The following is an 18,959-nucleotide window of genomic DNA, read 5'->3' on the forward strand; positions in this document are numbered from 1 at the left end:
AAAGAATTTGAAAACCTAGGGTCTAGCTTAAAGCTGTTGATAATGATGGCAGAGGAGGTGTCCATAAAGTCTTTGCATGCCTGGGAAATTTGTCTCTGAGACACTGGGTTGTTTTTTAGTGTAGGAAGTGTCTCCAGTACCTCGTTCTACAAGGTTGAACAGCCGCCCGACTGATCTGGTGGAGGTACATTCCTTCAGAGGAGGTCCCAAAGGCAGATGCTGGGTTTAAGGATCCACCTTGTTTCATTCCAGTCCTGATATAAAACTGCTCAGACATGCTACCTTTGTCCTAGACAATTGCCTTCATTTGATGTAGAACAACCGGATCAAGTGTCCGATGGAGGATATCCAGTTTTCAGAGGGAGTTGAAGAGCCATCGCTTATGACCCGGTCGAATGCTTCGGTGGGGTTGATGAAGACTACATAAAAGGGCTTCAGCTGTTCTCTCTACGTTAGTCCCATATCAATTAACCAAACAATTTTAACACACTTTCTGTCAACCAGGAGAAGGAACAACTTTAATCAGTGCTTATTCAGATGTGGTGTATCCCTGCACCACACTGTTTTATCTCTGTCAAAATCTGTTTCCACTGGAATGTCACAGCTACAAAGGTGCAAACTTATCAGCATGGAGCAGCCAGATAATCATCTGTGTCCTCTCAGAGCCCATATGGGGGAATGGTGGCCCACAGTGTAGAAACACATTTGGCTCAACAAGGCTGTAGGCGTACAGCTGTGACCATAACTATTCCAGGATCAGATGCGGACAGGACCGGAGCTGCTGGGACAGAGCTAACCAGTGTCAGAGGTTGTGTTTGGGTAATTAGCCTCAGGATATGCTGTCCCGCCCTCCGAGACTACCGGTGGAACAGCACAGCTATTGACTTTACAGACTTGACTGACTTCTAGCCCAGGACTCAGTTCTGGAGGCTTCAGCTGTTAACGTGCTGAATGACTCCTGTGTTGCCTGTTCAGCTGATTTATTTGTAGACTGATATGACACATTTATGCCCCATCTGGTTTTTCCGACCTTCTTCCTGTAATATCTTAAAATCATCTTTAATAAGTCATGCATCTCTATTCTGTTAAAATCATCCTCTATTTTATTAGGTCAGCATGTTCAACGTCCTGTTAACACAAACAACCAATCAGCCAATCACATGGCAGCAGCTCAGCACGTTTAGCCATGTAGACGTGGTGAAGACGACTTGCTGAAGTTCAAACTAAGCATCAGAATGAGGAAGAAAGAGGATTTAAGAGACTTTGAACGTGGCGTGGTTGTTGGTCTGAGTAATTACTGGGCTGTTCACACACAACCATCTCTAGGGTTTACAGAGAATGGTCTGAAGAAGAGAAAATATCCAGTGAGCAGCAGTTGTCTGGACCAGAGGAGGTCAGAGGAGAATGGGCAGACTGGGTGGAGATGATAGGAAGGCAACAGGAAGTCCAATAAGCACTGGTTCTAACCAAAGTCTGCAGAACATCATCTCTGAACACACAACACGTCCAGCCTTGAAGCAGATGGGCTACAGCAGCAGAAGACCACACTGGGTGTCTCCTGTCAGCTAAGAACAGGAAACTGGGGCTACAATTCACACAGACTCACCAACACTGGACAATAGAAGATGGAGAAACGCTGCTGGTCTGATGAGTCTCCATTTCAGCTCCACATTCAGATGCTAGGCTCAGAATTTAGTGGAAACATCATGAAAACATGGATCCATCCTGCCTTGGATCAACACTTCAAGCTGCTGGTGGTGTAATCATGTGGGGGATGTTTTCTTGGCCCGCTTTGGGACCTTTAGTACCAACATGGCCTGGTTTAACCACCACAGCCTACATGAGTATTGTTGCTGACCATGTCCATCCCTTTATGACCACAGTGTAGAATCTTCTGATGCTACTTCCAGCAGGATAATGCACCATGTCACAAAGCTCAGATCATCTCCAGCTGCTTTCTATAACATGACAATGAGTTCACTGGACTCCAACGGCCTCCACAGCCACCAGATCTCAGTCCAGCAGAGCAGCTTTGGGATGTGGTGGAATGGGAGATTCTCATCATGGATGCAGCCGACAAACCTGCAGCAACTGTGTGATGCTGTCATGTCAACATGGAGCAAAACCTCTGAGGAAAGTTTCCAACACCTTGTTGAATCTATGACACCAAGAATTAAGGCGGTTCTGGAGTAAAAAAGGGTCCAACCCAGTGCTAGAAGGTGGTCCTGATAAAGTGAGTTTATGGGCTTCCAATCATGAATGATTTTATACAGCTTGTCATTTGTATAAACACAGGAGACCTTAATAGTTTTCAGTCTGGCATGTTTCTATGATAGTTAAAAAGTCTCACTGTTTGCTTTTTTTTCTGCTCATTAACTTCTAGTCCAGGCTTTGCTTCACCCCTCATACCACCTTTATCATGTTGGCATGATCCCAATGACTACTGGAAAATGCCTGAGGCTTCTTTTTAATAAGTTTCTAATTAGGTTTTGTTTAATGTTTTAGAACCATTTAAACCTTAAATTTTATTTGGGGGAGTAAAATCACAAATGATCTAATCTCCAACTTCTGCCCAGCAAGCCGCCATCTTTACATCCAGAGGAGACGTTGATTCTGGCCGAGCAGAAAAGAAACTTGTGTCTTCTTTTGGTCAAAGCCCCTGCCTTTGACTCTAACATACAAGCAAACCGGAGTATTTGTTCTGTCTTGTATCTCAGCTCAGCCTCTGAAACAACCGGGTGATTTCTTTAGGGCCATAAAGTTTAACAATCATGGGAACTTCCTTTTCCCACACAGTGATAAGTGGCTGTCCCCTGGCCAGCGAAGCATGTCCAGAGCAGCCCACAGTCACGTCGTGGAGGGATGTAATCCCTTAAATGGGCCCAATCCTGGATAGACACTTTTATGTCTTCATTTCTGGAACAGGTTTTTCTGCAAAACAAACCGGGTTATTACTTCTTTCCTCGTCCATGCTCAAGTTCATTGGCCAAGTAAGAATCTGCTTTTAGATGGCCGGCAGTTGTTGAAGGCTTCTCTATAAATAACTTCCTGTCAGGCAGCCAGCAGGGCATATCCAGCTCCAGCTGGCCGGCTAATCCTATGACTGAGGGAATGCACCAACTGAGTTTTGACACAGTGACTCCAGCTACTTCTGCACAAGGAAGAAAAGTGGTGGAATAAACGCAGTCTGCAGCAAGGCTTGAAGATAAGCTGATCATTAAATCTAGTCATGGCCACAAGTTTTAGTATAACGTGAAAACATGACAACGTCTCAGTAAAGCCAAATTCATGGCTGCCCCAATAATCATTCAGTATGAGTAAATGATCCAGATGCTTATGTGGTTCTGGGTTATTACAACATTAAATATTAAATGTTATTAATTGATTAAAATTAGACATTTGAATTGAAAAAAAAATGTAATTACATACATACTTAAAGGGGTAGTGCACCCAAAAATGTGTTTTTTGAGTTGTAAATAACACAGAATTACTTAATTGTGATGAAAAATAAATATGTTGTTGATAAAATTTGTATTTTTTCATTTATTTAAAGGGATTTTGTGGCTAAAAAATGGCTCTTAACGCCCTTTACAGGGTAAAACCAGGTTATGTTTTTCGTGACAGAGAAAATTTTAAAAACCTCACAGCCCCTCCCTCGAGATGCAAATGGGCGGGTCCTCGTCTAGCAGGCATAGAAAGCCACGCCCACCAATACATATGAAGAGATGTGAACTTACATGGTGTAAATTTGCTAGTTTCAGACTTCTGTTCTTTCTTAGAGTTTCTGATGAAATATTCCTGCAATGGGACGGATTTGTGCTTTTTAGGGGTGTAAAAGTAACTCCAGAATTTATTCTTTACCTGCTGGTCCTCATCTGGTGACAGACAGCAGCTCAAATCGTAGAAGCAGCAACTTCCAGCAGGACTTCCTGCAGCTGCCACAACCTGCCGCGAATCTCCACAGCTTTCCAGAGCTGCTGGAGGTGCTGACAGGCAGCTAACAGCGCTAACGGCTCACACTGATTCGGTTCAGGACCACCTGGTTCATGTGTAGCTGAGGAGATTCAGGAGGGAAAAGTCTTCCACCTCAAAGACGCTCTGTGGCATAGCGGCTTTGTGAATCTCGCTTTCCATCTTGCCATTGAGCGGAGCTGCTGTCTGTCAGTCATTTCTGCCTGTGCATCCCGACCCTTGCAGTTTAAGGCATTTTTCAAAATCGGCAGTAGGTGGAGTTACGCAAAAAGTGGGGGGTGGAGTTACACAAATATATTGTTGATTTAATTAAACGAAATTTTAATTTAAACTAAAAACAGATTATTAGCAAACTATTTTAATATTTCATGTTTGTCGTAGTGCAGTGTGCCATAAATTAATTTTATCTGTCAGCTGCGTCTGTTAAAGCTGGTGGGCGGAGCTTAAACTGAGGTAATGTACAGCTTTAGTGGTCTCCTTCATGGAGAATCTTCATGAGGTGGTGAAAGAAATTCTAGACTCAGAAAATATTGAAAGAGATGGTGAAACAAGAATGTTCTTCAAGTTCTTGGAGTTATTGTCTCACTTTCTGACCAACATATTAACTGTAGTGATTACAAAAAAATGTTTCTCTGGTACAGTAACACAACAAATCATTCAAAGTTCTGCTTTGTTTTATTGTCTTGAAACTGCAGAGATGTTTGGAGAGTTTAAGGGCGCATTCACACTGGCACTGTTTAAACCGCTATAACTGAACCCTGGTCTGCTTTCATGGATAGTCCGGTCCATTTGGAGTAGTTAGAATGTGCGTTCGGACTCCGGTGTGGACCAGAGAAGTGGACTCTGGTCTGTTTGAAAACCAGGGGTCTTGTCTGCTTGCTGCGTAACATTGTTTAAGGGGTTTGCTCCACTTGAGTAAAGCTCAGTGGGAAAGTAATCCAAACCAAAGGAAGGGGCAGAATTTTCCAGAATTCTTCAACTAATTGAACTAAGTCCACCAGACTATCCTGGTGATAATGGATCAATTAAATATATCTATGAAAAATAAAAGTACCTCTGTCACCTGATGTATAAACATATTCAACTGGCTCTGATGCAAGTAACCAATCTGATGTCACAATCTTGAGTCTGCAGCTCAGGAAACGTGAAATGATGTGAAATAATTCTTCAATTAGTGAAATGATAATAGATGTTTTCACATTGGCAGTTTTCTTTCCCCATGCTGGGTGGGCTTCACAGAAACTTTGTAAATGCCTTCAAGTCTTTCAGTGAACCATTGTGGAGGTCTAGATGATGCTGATTCTCCTGATGTCTCTGCTCAGAGCATCCTGTTCTACTGTTCTACTCTACACAAGATCGTTGGCGCCTTGGAGCGTTATGACTTATATTGTGAACAGTTTCTGAGGAACGGTAGTGTGTGACTCTGGGAGGTAAATTGTGTTGGATAGTTTACCCTTTAGGTGATCTATGGAAGTTTTCCAAGCATTTTTATTCTGTCCAGGAGGTTTACAATCCAGCCACAAAATGTAGTGTTTATTCAGAGGCTGTATAGGTAAATCCACAATAAGTGATCCATGATAGCACTGTTATTTATAATGTTTTTATAATAAAAAAAGACCCCTATCACTATTATGTTGCTAACATACCTCTATTTTGACCTGGAAATGATTGAGTCCACTTCCTGTCAAATTTTCCACCAATCAGAGCTTAAATTGATGGTAATATCCAACTTCAAAGATCAACCAGTGAGCAGAAAGTTCTATGTGTGTCGGAAAAGAGAAAAAATAATGCTCCTCTTTTTTTTTTTTTTTTTTTTTTTTTTTAACCTGTCTTGTCCAGCATCGTTGCAAACAGAATGATTGTCTGGCTGCTGTCTGGTGCTGGGCAATTTTACTCTATCAAGCAGGGATTTATACTACATGTATAAAGTCCCTCTTGATGAAAAACTTTATTAAATCAGACTCTTAATGCTGGACTCGACCGGAGGGGACAGAGAGAGAGAGAGAGAAAAGAAAGTAGAGAAGAGGGAGGGGAGAGAGAGGGACAGAAAGGGTGTGGGGAGTGCGGGTGGGGACTTGAAACATCATACAGAAGACCATGTAATCCATACTACTTACAACATATATAGCTACGATCATCCTAGCCAGTAGGTCATTACACAACTAGTTGATAATAGTAACAATAATAATAATAAGAGTAAGAGTAATAATAATAATAAGAACAGAAATAATTAAAAAAAGAAACAAAATATGATAATAGATATAAGTGAAACTGCTGTATTCAAGAACACGCGCAGAGAAACCTGTGTGGATGTGTTGGAGAACTCGGCCACACGGCGACGCAAAGACTGTGTGGAGACGTTCAGGAAGGAGTGACCATGCAGAGTGATCATGCAGATGCCACCTCACTTGAACAGAGGCCAGAGTCAGGCCAGCGGTCCCGAGACCCAGGCCACCAGCCCCCCCGCAGGCAACAGACCCCGACCGGTCCACAGAGACGACCACTCGCCCGCCCAGGAAGGCAGCAGCAGGAGACCCCAGCAGGAGCCGCCCTGCGGACCCAGGGCACCGGCCCCGGCGGGCCGAGGCCAGCAGTCCCCTACCCCCCCGGGACAGACGGGGCAGAGGGCCCGGGCCCAGGAGCGCAGGGACACCCCCCCCCCCCCCACAGGCCGAGGGCCAGCACGCCACCCGGGGGGACCCGGCCCGCCCAGACGGCCACCACCAGAGGCCAGCCCCACACCCCAGCGCCCAGCCGCACACCCCGAGAACCAGTCCGGCCCCCCCCCAGACCAACACACACACACACAAACACACACACTCTCCTTCCACTCCTCCATTTATCCTCCCACGCATACACCATTCAACCCTCACATACTCTGTCCTCCCACACACACACACCATCCTTCCACCATCCATCCTTCCACACACACACCATCCTTCCTCCCACACACTCACCATCCTTCCACCATACACTCTCCCACACCTATCCCATCCTCCCACACACACATCATCCCTCCACCACTCATCCTCCCACACATACACCATCCTCCCTCTCACACACCATTCATCCACCTTCACACCTCCCATACACACACACACACACACCTTCCTTCCACTACCCATCCTCCCTCACATACATCATTCTCCTACACCAAACATCCACCTTCACGTACCCCATCCTCCCACACACACACACCACCCCTCCATCACCCACTCTCCCAAACATACACCACTCCCCCACACACACACCATCCTCCCTCCCATACACCATCCATCCTCCCGCACACACACCATCCTTCCACCATCCATCCTCCCACACACTCCCCCATCCCTGCACCATACATTCTCCCACACATACCCCATCCTCCCACACATACATCATCCCTCCACCATTCATCCTCCCACACCCACACCACCCCCCCTCCCACACACCACGCATCCACCTCCACACACCCCACCCTCCCACACACCATCCCTCCACCACCCATCCCCCCACACCCACACCATTCTCCCACCCACACCACTCTCCCACCCACACACCACCCCCCCCCCCCCCCCCCCCAACACACACACACACAAACACCATCCCCCCACCACCATCCTCCCGCCACCCCACGCCACGGGGGGACAGCCCCAGCCAGGAGGCGAGGAGACACGAGCCAGGCCCCCAACCCCCCACCCCACCCCCAAAACAGCACCTTCCCCCCAGGGCCAGCAGTCAAAACCCCCCGGGACAGCCCGCCTACGCCCCGGGCCAACGCGACAGGCCACCCGGCCCGCCCCGCCCCCGGGCCATCCATGGAGACAGGGGCGCTTGAAGACCCCATCCCCCCTCCCTCCCCCACTAGTGATGGAATATATTATGTGCTGTTTGCAATTAAAAAAAAAGAGGGTTAAAATTGGGGGCAGTAACTGCATTGAGGAGGGGGTGGGGCCACCTGAGCAGTCCCACCCACCTGACCTCGCATGTTCCACCCCCCAAAACGTGTTTGTATGTTGCAAATGTTATTTGTGCTCAGTGACTAAGTGGAATTAAAAGCTGGGAGGCATGCTGCCACTCGGCGAAGCAACAGGGCCACTATGATGACCCCCCTGCCCCGCCCAGCGCAACAAGCACACCTCCCACAGCCCTACCTGTGTATGGAGTGAAGAGTGGGGGAGGGGAGGGGTCAGGAGATGTAGGTCCAGAGGGGAGTAAGCCTCCCCCCTGGAAGACGACCCGCCAGTGGCTTAGGGCGCCCCCGTCCCCCGCCGGCCCCGAAGGGCGTCACAGGCCCGGAGCAGGCACGCCACGAACCCCCCCAGGGGCCAGCCACCAGCCCAAGGGGCCACTTTCCTCTTTCTGAGTGGGAGGGGGGCGAGGCAAAGGAAGGGAACCCAGGCCCACGCCCCCAACACCCGGCCAGGGCGCCCCCCAGAGGACACGTCCTAACCCCCTGCAAACGCACACACTTTTTTTTTTTTTTTTTTATACCCCAGCCACTCACACACCCTCTCACACACCTCTATACACCAACACCTCAATACGTGCACATACCTCCACACACACACTTCACGCACATACCTATAGACACACACACCGGTGCCCACATACACACACACTCTCATACCCCTCCATACACATACACCACTACACACGCACTCACATACATACCTGCATATACACACAAGCACCTCCATACATACTCACGCCTCCACCCACTCCTTCACTCCTCCACACACACCTCGACCTCCACGTGCACACACTCATATATACACACCTTCACACACACCCACACACACATCCCACATAGACCTCCACACACACACCCGCACACCACTCACACACACATACACGCACACACCTAGACCTTCATACTCACCCACACACACATACAGCACACACATCCCTCTACACCCACCCACACACCCGCATACCTACAGACACACACACACACACACACCCACCTATATACAAACACACCCCCACCCAGGTTCCGGGGCTGCGACCAAGCACCAGGGCACGGACCAACCCCCGGCACGGCACATCCGGACGGGCCCAGCCCCCCCCAGCAGCGGCAGACCCCCCACCCCCAGGAGAGGGGGGAGACCCGACACCCCAGAGCCCGGGGCCCGGGGCCCCCACCCGGCCCACCCCGGGCCCGACCGGCCACCCGGCCAGGGGCCGACGGACACCGACCCAGGCACCCCGGCAGCCACCCCCCACCGCCACGAGGCAGTCCCACCCCGGGGCCCACCCAATGCCGCCCGCCCAGACCGGAACCCCCAGCCGACCCAGCAGCGGAGCAGCCGAGATCCCCACCCAGGAGACAACCGGAGACCCGAAGCCAGCAGGGACCCCCCCACCCATATCCACCCCCATCCCAGCGAAGCCGCAATCCTCCACCTACATTAAGTGATGTAGCCAGTCACAGGGGACCAGAGGGAATGAAAGTCATCTGATTGGTTCCTGGAGGAGGCAGACATTGTCTCAATGCTGATGTGATCTAACAGGAGATTTCTAAACTGCTGGATAGACAAATTATTCTTATCTTTCCAGTTCACAAGGATAGTTTTCTTTGCGATGCATAAGACTGCGAGGACCAAGTTTATGGAGTGTATTCCTATGTTAGTGTCACCCAGGTCGCCCAGTAGGCAAAGTGTGGGGTTTGCAGAAAAACTGGTTTTAAACCATTTTGAGAGATCTTCACACACCTTAATCCAGAACCTTTGGACAGGTGTGCAGGACCACAGCGCATGGATGTAGCTATCAGAAGTGTTCTCAGAGCAGTGTGGGCAGATATCTGATGGTGAAAGGCCCATCCTGAACATCCTGTGTCCTGTATAATGAGTTCTATGGAGAATTTTGAATTGTATTAGTTGTATATTTGAATTCTGAGTCATTTTAAACGTGTTTAAACATATTTGTGACCATCTTTTCTGATCAAAGTTATTAGATAAATCATCTTCCCATTTTGAAGTTGGGAGAGATATCCTGTCTTCTAGCTTTGCAAGTAATCTATATATTTTTGATAATAATTTTGGAGTATTAAGATTCAAGAATTCTGCTATTCTGACAGGAAGCTGCAAGTCTAACTGTACAGGGGTATACTTCTTACATATAATTGATTTTAGTTGGTGGTACTCTAAGAATTTATTGCTGTTGATTCCATACTGTGAGACAATTGTGTTGAAAGATACAAAGTTTCCATTTTCTATTATCTGTCCTAACTGTTGTATTCCTTTAGTCTTCCACTGAGTGAAGTTTATCATCTTTTTGTTCTGCAGGATGTCAGGGTTGTTCCAGATGGGTGTAAGTCTACATGGAAAGAGGGAAGATCTGGTTATCTTACAGAATTCCCACCAAGCCATTAAGGAAAAACGGATGTTAAGGCTTTTAAAGCACTTATATGGTTTAATGGTTGAGCTGATGAACGGCAGGTCAGAGATGACTAGGTCCTCACACAAAGCCTGCTCCACATCTAGCCACGGCTCATCCAGATAACTGGGTTTGAGCCACTTTGAGATGTACTGCAGCCTGTTAGCTATAAAGTAGTGATTAAAGTTTGGTAGATCCAGTCCTCCTCTATCTTTAGTCTGCTGTAAGGTTTTAAGACTGATACGTGACGGCTTGTTTTTCCAAAGAAACTTGGATATGAAAGAGTCCAGAGATTTAAACCAACTGGTGGAGGGTTTAGTGGGTATCATTGAAAATAAATAATTAACTTTAGGTAGAATCATCATCTTAATGGTGGCAACTCTCCCCATTAGTGAGATGGGTAAGCGCCTCCACCGTAAGAGATCATCTTCTATTGTTTTTAGTAGCTGAACATAGTTTAATTTTGTTAAATCTGATAATCTGGGGGAAATATTTATACCTAAATATCTAATGTTTCCTGTCTGTATTTTGATATTAGGGATGTTTTGTAGGTCACAGTTGATGGACATGGCTGTAGTCTTAGACCAGTTAATAGAATAATCAGATATTGATGAGAACTTATTAATAACTGTGATTGTCTCAGAGAGTGATGTTTGTGAGTTCTGAAGGAAAAGTAATATATCATCTGCATAAAGACTTATTTTATGTTCTATGTTTTTGCCCTGGATTCCTTTAATTTCTATATTTTTTCTAATAGCAGCTGCTAACGGCTCTATGAAAATGGCAAAAAGTGAGGGGGAGAGTGGACAGCCCTGTCTGGTGCCTCTCTGTAAGCGAAAGCTTGGAGAAGTTTGATCGTTGGTTTTCACACATGCATTTGGGTTATTATATAATATTTTAATCCACTCTATGAAAGCAGGTCCAAACCCAAATTTGTCTAGTGTTGCAAATAGAAACTTCCAGTTTACCCTGTCGAAGGCTTTTTCTGCATCTAGAGAAATGATTGTGGATTCTAGATTATGTAAAGTAGAGTAATCTATGAGGTTAATTAGTCTACGCGTGTTAGTAGATGAATGTCGACCTTTTATAAAACCTGTCTGGTCCGGATGTATTATAAGAGGGGTTATTTTTTCTATCCTTCTGGCAAGAGCTTTACTAATTATTTTCAGGTCTACATTTATTAAAGATATGGGACGGTAACTGGATGGAAGTGTGGGGTCTTTGCCTGGTTTTAGCAATAGTGTTATATTAGCTAAGTTCATATTTTGCGGTGTTTTTTGTTTTTCCTGTATTTCTAACAACATATTATAAAATGTAGGAGCTAGCGTTGTCCAGAATTCCTTGTAAAATTCTGCTGAGTAACCATCTGGACCCGGGGCTTTATTGTTGGGCATATGTTGGAGAGCTTCGTGGAGTTCATCTACAGTAATAGGTGCATCTAAAGTTATTTTATTTTCATTTTTTAGTTTTGGTAGATTAATGTTGTTTAAAAATTGTTCAATATGTTCATCTGTTGGATTAATCTGTGATTCATATAATGTTTTATAGAAGCTTCTAAACGTGTCATTTATCTTGTCTGGGTCATGGCTGATGTTTCCGTCTTGATCTTTAACAGAGGAGATTGTTGTTTTCTCCTTGTTTTTTTTTTAGTTGATTTGCTAAAAACTTTCCAGATTTGTTACTATGTTCAAAGTTCTCCAAGCGAAGTCTTTGCACTAAAAACTGTGTTTTTTTATCTATAATTTCTTTAAGCTGCAATTTAGTTTTCCTTATATTATTCATTGTGTGCTCTTCGGGGGAAATGCGGTAAGCCTCCTCCAATGATTTAATCCTGAGTTCTAATTCTAAAACTCTTGCTGTTTCCTTCTTCTTCTTATGTGAGGAGAAGGAAATTATTTTCCCTCGCATTACTGCTTTTCCTGCTTCCCAAAGGAGACACGCTGAAGTTTCAGGCATGTCATTTTTTTCTATATAAATTGACCATTCTTTTTTAAAATAATCAATAAACTCAGGATCTTTCAATAAAGAGGTGTTAAATCTCCAGCTTTTACCAATCGGTTTATTATTTTTGTTTCTCAGAGTGAATGAAACTGGTGCGTGATCGCTGATGCTGATTGGATGTATCTGAGTCTCTGAAATGTCGCCCATTAGTGAATTACTATTTAAAATATAATCTAGTCTAGAGAAGGAGTGGTGAACTGAAGAGAAGAAGGTGTATTCTCTTAGTTTAGGATGGTGAGAGCGCCAAGCATCGCAAAGACCAAAATCCTTCATGTACTGTTTGATAGTTTCTGACGACTGCCAGACTCGATGACTACCTGATGTGCTGCAGCGATCTTGTTCAGTCAAGACTACATTAAAATCACCAGCTAGCACTATTCTGTTATCTGAATAATTCTGGAGTGTAGCAAACAGGGAGTGGAAAAAGGAGGGATCATCTGCATTGGGGCCGTACACATTGGTAATACATAATTTGATATTACAAATAGATAATAAAGTTATCAGAAATCTGCCTTCCGGATCCACTACTGTGCTATCTATGTCAAAATTTAGTCTCTTATTAATAAGAGTAGCTACTCCTCTCTGCCTAGAATTATAACAGGCTGAGTAAACATGAGGAAACTGAGCTGTTTTAAGAAGATCTATGGTTGAGTTTGTTAAATGAGTCTCTTGTAGTAAGACAATGTCAGCCTGCAGCTCCTGTAATTTATTAAAGATCTTCAACCTCTTCTCCCTGGAACCGGCTCCATGTACATTCCAACAGACGATTTTTAACATGGTTATTGTGAACGGTTTAATGCTTCATGCGTGTTACTGACGCGTGTGTCTTTGTGCGCCCCTCTTGCGTGTTCGCGCGTGTTTGCATGCAGCCTGATTGCGCGCGTTTGTCCGTATGTTAAATGTCCGTATATGTAGTCTACCTTAATGCGTGTTCTCTCATACATAAAACGCGAGTGTTTATATGTATCATGTGTGGTGCGGCTGTGCGTCCTGACGGTGTTGCGTGCGCTGCTGATATTACGAGCTGGATTACAATTAACAGTGAAGACGTGAAATAGAAAGATAGTGAAAAGTGAAAAGTGAGAAGAGTGGTGAAACAGAAAAAAATACATCGATCTAGGTGTAGAGGCTGTGGTGAGACGAGCAGTGTGTTCTACTGTCAGTGATCTATAATGGCGAGTTAAGAGTGATCATTTGGAGAGATTGACTTACAGCACCTGGGATCAGAAGAGCCACGGAGTGATGTTCGGGTCGCGGTACAGTTGTCCATTAATAAACAGTTTATCCACCACGATGACAGCGCGAGCGCCATTAGCCATAGATTTCCTTCTGATGGGAAACAGGACTCTCCGTCGGTCCAGAATCTCTCTCGGATATTGGTCGTTCACTCCGAAGTTGGTCCCCTTCAGTTCGCGGCCCTGGTTCTTCACCTGCTCCTTCTGTTTGAAGCTGACGAACTTCGCTACTATGGGTCTTGGTCTGCTGGACCCGGGTTTCCTCCCGCCGAGCCGATGGACTCTGTGAAAGGGGATGTTTTTCACCGTTTCTTCCGGGAGCTTCAGGTGGGTTTTGATGAAGTTTTTCACCGTGGTCTCGGGGTCCTCCTCCGTCTGCTCTGGAATCCCTGCAAACACCAGGTTCTCTCTCATGCTCCGCGCCTGCAGATCGATCACCGTTTCCTTAATCTTCTTATTTTCATCTGAGAGACGGGTCAAGCCCTCGGTGAGGGATTTTACCGTCTCTCTGAGACCGGCATTTTCTGCAGCCAGACTTTCCACCTGCTTCTGGCTGAATTCTAATGATTCACGTAGCGCCTGGAACTCCTTGTGGAGAATTTCTACCAGACTCAAACGCGCATCAAAACTACTGAGTTTCTTATCTATGGAGATCAGAACATCTGTTGAGTCGTTCCCCGGTGGTGAAATAGCTCCAGGTGAATCCTCATTTCGCTGTCTCTTGGACTTAGATGCGGTGGAGGGGGTTGACGTGTTGTTTGGTTTCCCCATGACGATTCTGTCGTAACAACGATCTATAAAATCTGTCAGGCTGGCCAAATCCTCCCCGCTGTGCTCCAGAGTGTACCTTTTAAAGACACTATAGTCCTACTTTAAAGAATATTTTGATTAAGTTGGCACAAAATACAATCGAATGAAAGTAGAAATGTTTGGGCGCGCCTAGTTTGAATCTGCCGTCTCCCCCGGAACTACGTCACCTACAGCATTAGCGTCACTTACCTGCCACCAGCGCTCCTCTATGGCTGGAATAAAGCCACGAAGACGTATCTGATGCACGGTGGTGCCAAAAGTCAGCTGAGTAGCAGCTGGTTTTATGAGGATAGTAGGTAATTGTAGCATAAATAACCGTAAATAAGGAAAATTTATACATATGGAAAAAGTTTCTGTTGTGTGTTTGTTTCAGTGCCAATATTTTTTTTTATCCTGAATGCCGAGACCTGAGAGAAAGATGTGCAGACGAGAAAAGGCTTGGTCACTGTTGATCTGTGTGTTATTTCTACTAAGTACTGGTTGTAATAAATTCTGTTTTCTTGTTCTGGTCGGCCTTTATGCTGCTATATCTATTGATACATTCATTTTACATCATTTTATTTTCGTAATCTGACAACTGAGGCTGTCCTGAAAAACAATGTCTGAATGTCGACTGGGATTAAAAGAGTTGAGCTTTTTGGATTTTTGCATAAAATAAAAGATTAAAAAAAAAAAAACTGGCTAGGAGTTTTACAGGTTGAACTTGAACTGCAACAAAATTATTTCCAGTACAACCCGTCCAAGAGTAAACAACAACAACATCACAACATAGGGTTTAGTGGGAAGGTGTAGTCAGCACCCAGTCCGAAAACATTTGGGCTGCACAGAGACCTCATGATTCTGACATTACTTCAGAAAGATGAAATGTGTGTCCGTGGTCTGTAGAAGGGGAGGTGAGTTAATCCAACCTCATCCTACAGATCTCTGTGTCTCTCATATGAAGCTGTGACTTTGACAGCAGAAGGGTGAAGATGAGGATGAGGAGGATGCTGATTGTTAGTGAATGATGTGGGCTGTCACAGCTTCCAAACACTGTTTGCTGATGTGACTGACACCAGATGCCTGAGTTCATTCAAGACCTCTGAATGTGTGTTGTTCATACAGGAGGATTTCTTGTCATAGGCATGCTTGTGCTCTTAGTAATGTCACAAATTAGAAACTTGCTTTATTTTCCGCCCCCCTTGTTGCTGTTAAGTGGTGCATTATGAGTCAGTGCTGTAATTAATGGTCGCCTCGTCCTCCTCCTTCACTCCTCCAGTCCGGTCTATTTGTGTTGGTCTCATTCCATCAGAGCTCAGTGACCACTGAGTCTCGCTCACACTTGTTTGTTGTCCACCATTTTCTCCCCTCATCCCTTTCTTTTGTTGGTCATCTTGTCTTTCTGTAAGTCTGATTCCAGTCTGCTCATCCCCCTCCCTGCTGCCGTTCCTTCTCATGAATGCAGAATAGCTGAATTGGAAAGGATCAGGATGGAAATCAAAGGATGAACTCAGTGAAGTGGATGATGGCTGAACTGAATGTGCCTCTCAGGAATGTTGTTGTGTAGTCTCCTGGCCCTGTTCATCTTGGTTGAAATAAAAACCTTTCCCATTACTTAAGCGATTCAGCCATCCAGCGGCCAGCTGAGTTCTCTGGATGATGACTGGTGAACATATCTGCTTTCTACTCGGCCATCATCACACTTCACATCATCCTGTTTTGATGAGTGTTTTTATTTGCTGATTACTTTTTCCTTTTTCCTCTCATGCGATGTTGCGAACCAGCTCTGCTGGCACTGTAGGAGGCAACATGCACGTGAGATTTTAGAGGAGTCGGAGAGTTACTGCGGGCAGTGGACAGTCCACAAAGACAAAAAACAAGACAACAGATGACTAAAATAGAGGAACAACAGGCGAGTAGTGCTACTCAAATAAGGAATCAAAACATGAGAGACTGTAACTTAGTTAAAGGAATAAAAGGATTGTCAAAAACAGAAGCATTAAAACCTGACTCCCCTCACTAACTAAACCAACGTAGAAGAGGAAAAAGTTCCTCTAAGATGAACAGAGTGAAACTAAAACCCAGCCCAGCTTCCACACAGCAAAAAGGTGTTTTTTACCTAAAAAATCAGTTTTTAGACTTGATATCATTGGTCCAGGGGCGTAACACCAGGGCAGCTGGTTTCTGAATTCCTCTTGGAGGTTTTGTTTCCGGTTAGTGATCATTGATCAGTTATTACAGCTGTATGATGTACCACCAACTCACATCATAGCCAGACTTAGTTGTCTGTGTCAGACCATCAATGGAAACTTGCATGATGTCTGTTTTCTATTAAATAACGGATCAAAAGTTCACTTAAAATTAGCTCAGCGATTGTCTCCCAGCAGTTTGGACTGACTTTGGTTTATCTATGTTTGATATGTGCAACTTATTTTCGCCTCTGTTCTGTTACATAACATCAGTTTGTGTATTTGTGTACTCCTGGAGATTAATAAAGTGTGTGGAAAGCCTTCGTATGTTTTCTGTAATCAGCATGATAGTACAAAAAGCTCCAGTCTACTTTATCAGGTCCACCTTCTAGCACCGGGTTGGACCCCTTTTTCCTCCAGAACTGCCTCATTTCTTGGTCTCATAGATTCATCAAGGTGTTGGAAACCTTCCTCAGAGGTTTTGCTCCATGTTGACATGACAGCATCACACAGTTGCTGCAGGTTTGTCGGCTGCATCCATGATGAGAATCTCCCGTTCCACCACATCCCAAAGCTGCTCTGCTGGATTGAGATCTGGTGACTGTGGAGGCCGTTGGAGTCCAGTGAACTCATCGTCATGTTCTAGAAAGCAGGTGGAGATGATATGAGCTTTGTAACATGGTGCATTATCCTGCTGGAAGTAGCATCAGAAGATTCTACACTGTGGTCATAAAGGGATGGACATGGTCAGCAACAATACTCAGGTAGGCTGTGGTGGTTAAACCAGGCCATGTTGGTACTAAGAGGTCCAAAGTGGGCCAAGAAAATATCCCCCCACCATCACACCACCAGCAACCTGAAGTATCGATCCAAGGCAGGATGGATCCATGTTTTCATGATGTTTCCACTAAATTCTGATCCTAGCATCTGAATGTGGAGCTGAAATGGAGACTCATCAGACCAACAACGTTTCTCCATCTTCTGTTGTCCAGTGTTGGTGAGTGTGTGTGAATTGTAGCCCCAGTTTCCTGTTCTTAGCTGACAGGAGGCACCCGGTGTGGTCCTCTGCTGCTGTAGCCCATCTGCTTCAAGGCTGGACGTGTTGTGTGTTCAGAGATGCTGTTCTGCATATCTTGGTTGTAGAATATTCTAACAAAGTATTTTTAACCATGGAAGCATAGAGCCATCCTGCCTTGTTGTGGGTGGCATGGCTCAGTGGGTAGAGTGGTCATCTTGTAGCCTGAGGGTTGCCGGTTCGATCCTCGGCCTGTTGAGTTCATGTTGAGGTGTTCCTCAGCAAGACACTAAACCCCAAACTGCTCCTGATGGGTTGTGGTTAGCGCCTTGCATTGCAGCTCCTGCTATCAGTGTGTGAATGTGTGTGTGAATGGGTCTACATGACCACATGTGTTGAGTTGCTGTCATGTGATTGTCTGGTTAGATATTTGTGTTAACAGGAAGTTGAACTGGTGGAGGTGATAAAGTGGACATTTCTATTTTCTACAAAATGGTCTTCTTTTATTAATAAAAAACTTTTTTGAGCATTTTGTGTAAATTATTTTGTTCTACATAAGTGAATCTTTCAGCCAACAAAGTTGTATTTCTACTTTTATGTTAGTAAAAGATCTCAGAGCATTTTTCCTTTCATGTACTCTATGAAATGAGTGAGCAGATAAGTGAGTAAATTGGATTTTATTACCTAGAGGTAAAGGAACATTTAGATAAAAGCAATTAGAGCCACACATTTCCTTTTCCCCCTCATCTGTATACCTTCCTCTTCGCGAAACCACACCAAGTAACTCCTCCGGTCTTCGGCCAAATGTGAGGGAATTGAATCACAAGCCCATTCGCTTATTCTCATGTGTCTAAAACTGTGAATGAAGTTGAACCTGATTGGATTATTCACTACAGGAATGGGAAATGTTTTCTAAACCAGCCTGGCTTAGAGTGAGGGTCGACACATTTTACTCTTCCTTTTGTCTATCTGGTTTGCAATTTTTGGTAAATGGTGTTATGAGAAACTTGAAGTCCTGACTATTGAAAAAAAAGGTGATGAAGACTTCCTGCCAGTTCAGCCCTGCTGCTGCTGCCTCGGTTAGAGTAACACGCCTGCATCTTGCAGAAATAGCCGCTTAGAGGAGGAAACAGGAAGCATTATATTTGTTGAACTAGTGCTTGGATGAATTAACGTGCCTGTCATTCCTGTCTCTGTTCTGTTAGCTTTCTCACTTTCTCAGCATTAAATCCACAGAGCTCCAGCTTTCTACGTAGCATTCAACAAAGAAGTGTGTTTACATATTTTGTAAAGATTTTTTGGTGGGTGGTGGGGGGTCTTTGGCTTATATCCAAATCTTTAACCTCATTCCCACATTCAGGAGATTGGCACCAACAAATCAGGCTTTCTAATGCTCTT

At 45.0% G+C, this 18,959-nt stretch overlaps 1 protein-coding gene across 5 annotated transcripts in view; it reads left to right on the top strand.

Moving 5' to 3' along the window:
- plxnb1b (plexin b1b) overlaps nucleotides 1-18,959 on the top strand; it is a 132,669-nt gene that overhangs the window by 50,945 nt on the left and 62,765 nt on the right. The gene's annotated exons all lie outside the window — the stretch shown is intronic.

The sequence above is a fragment of the Melanotaenia boesemani genome, chromosome 3, assembly GCF_017639745.1.
Source record: "Melanotaenia boesemani isolate fMelBoe1 chromosome 3, fMelBoe1.pri, whole genome shotgun sequence".
Lineage (NCBI taxonomy): Eukaryota > Metazoa > Chordata > Actinopteri > Atheriniformes > Melanotaeniidae > Melanotaenia > Melanotaenia boesemani.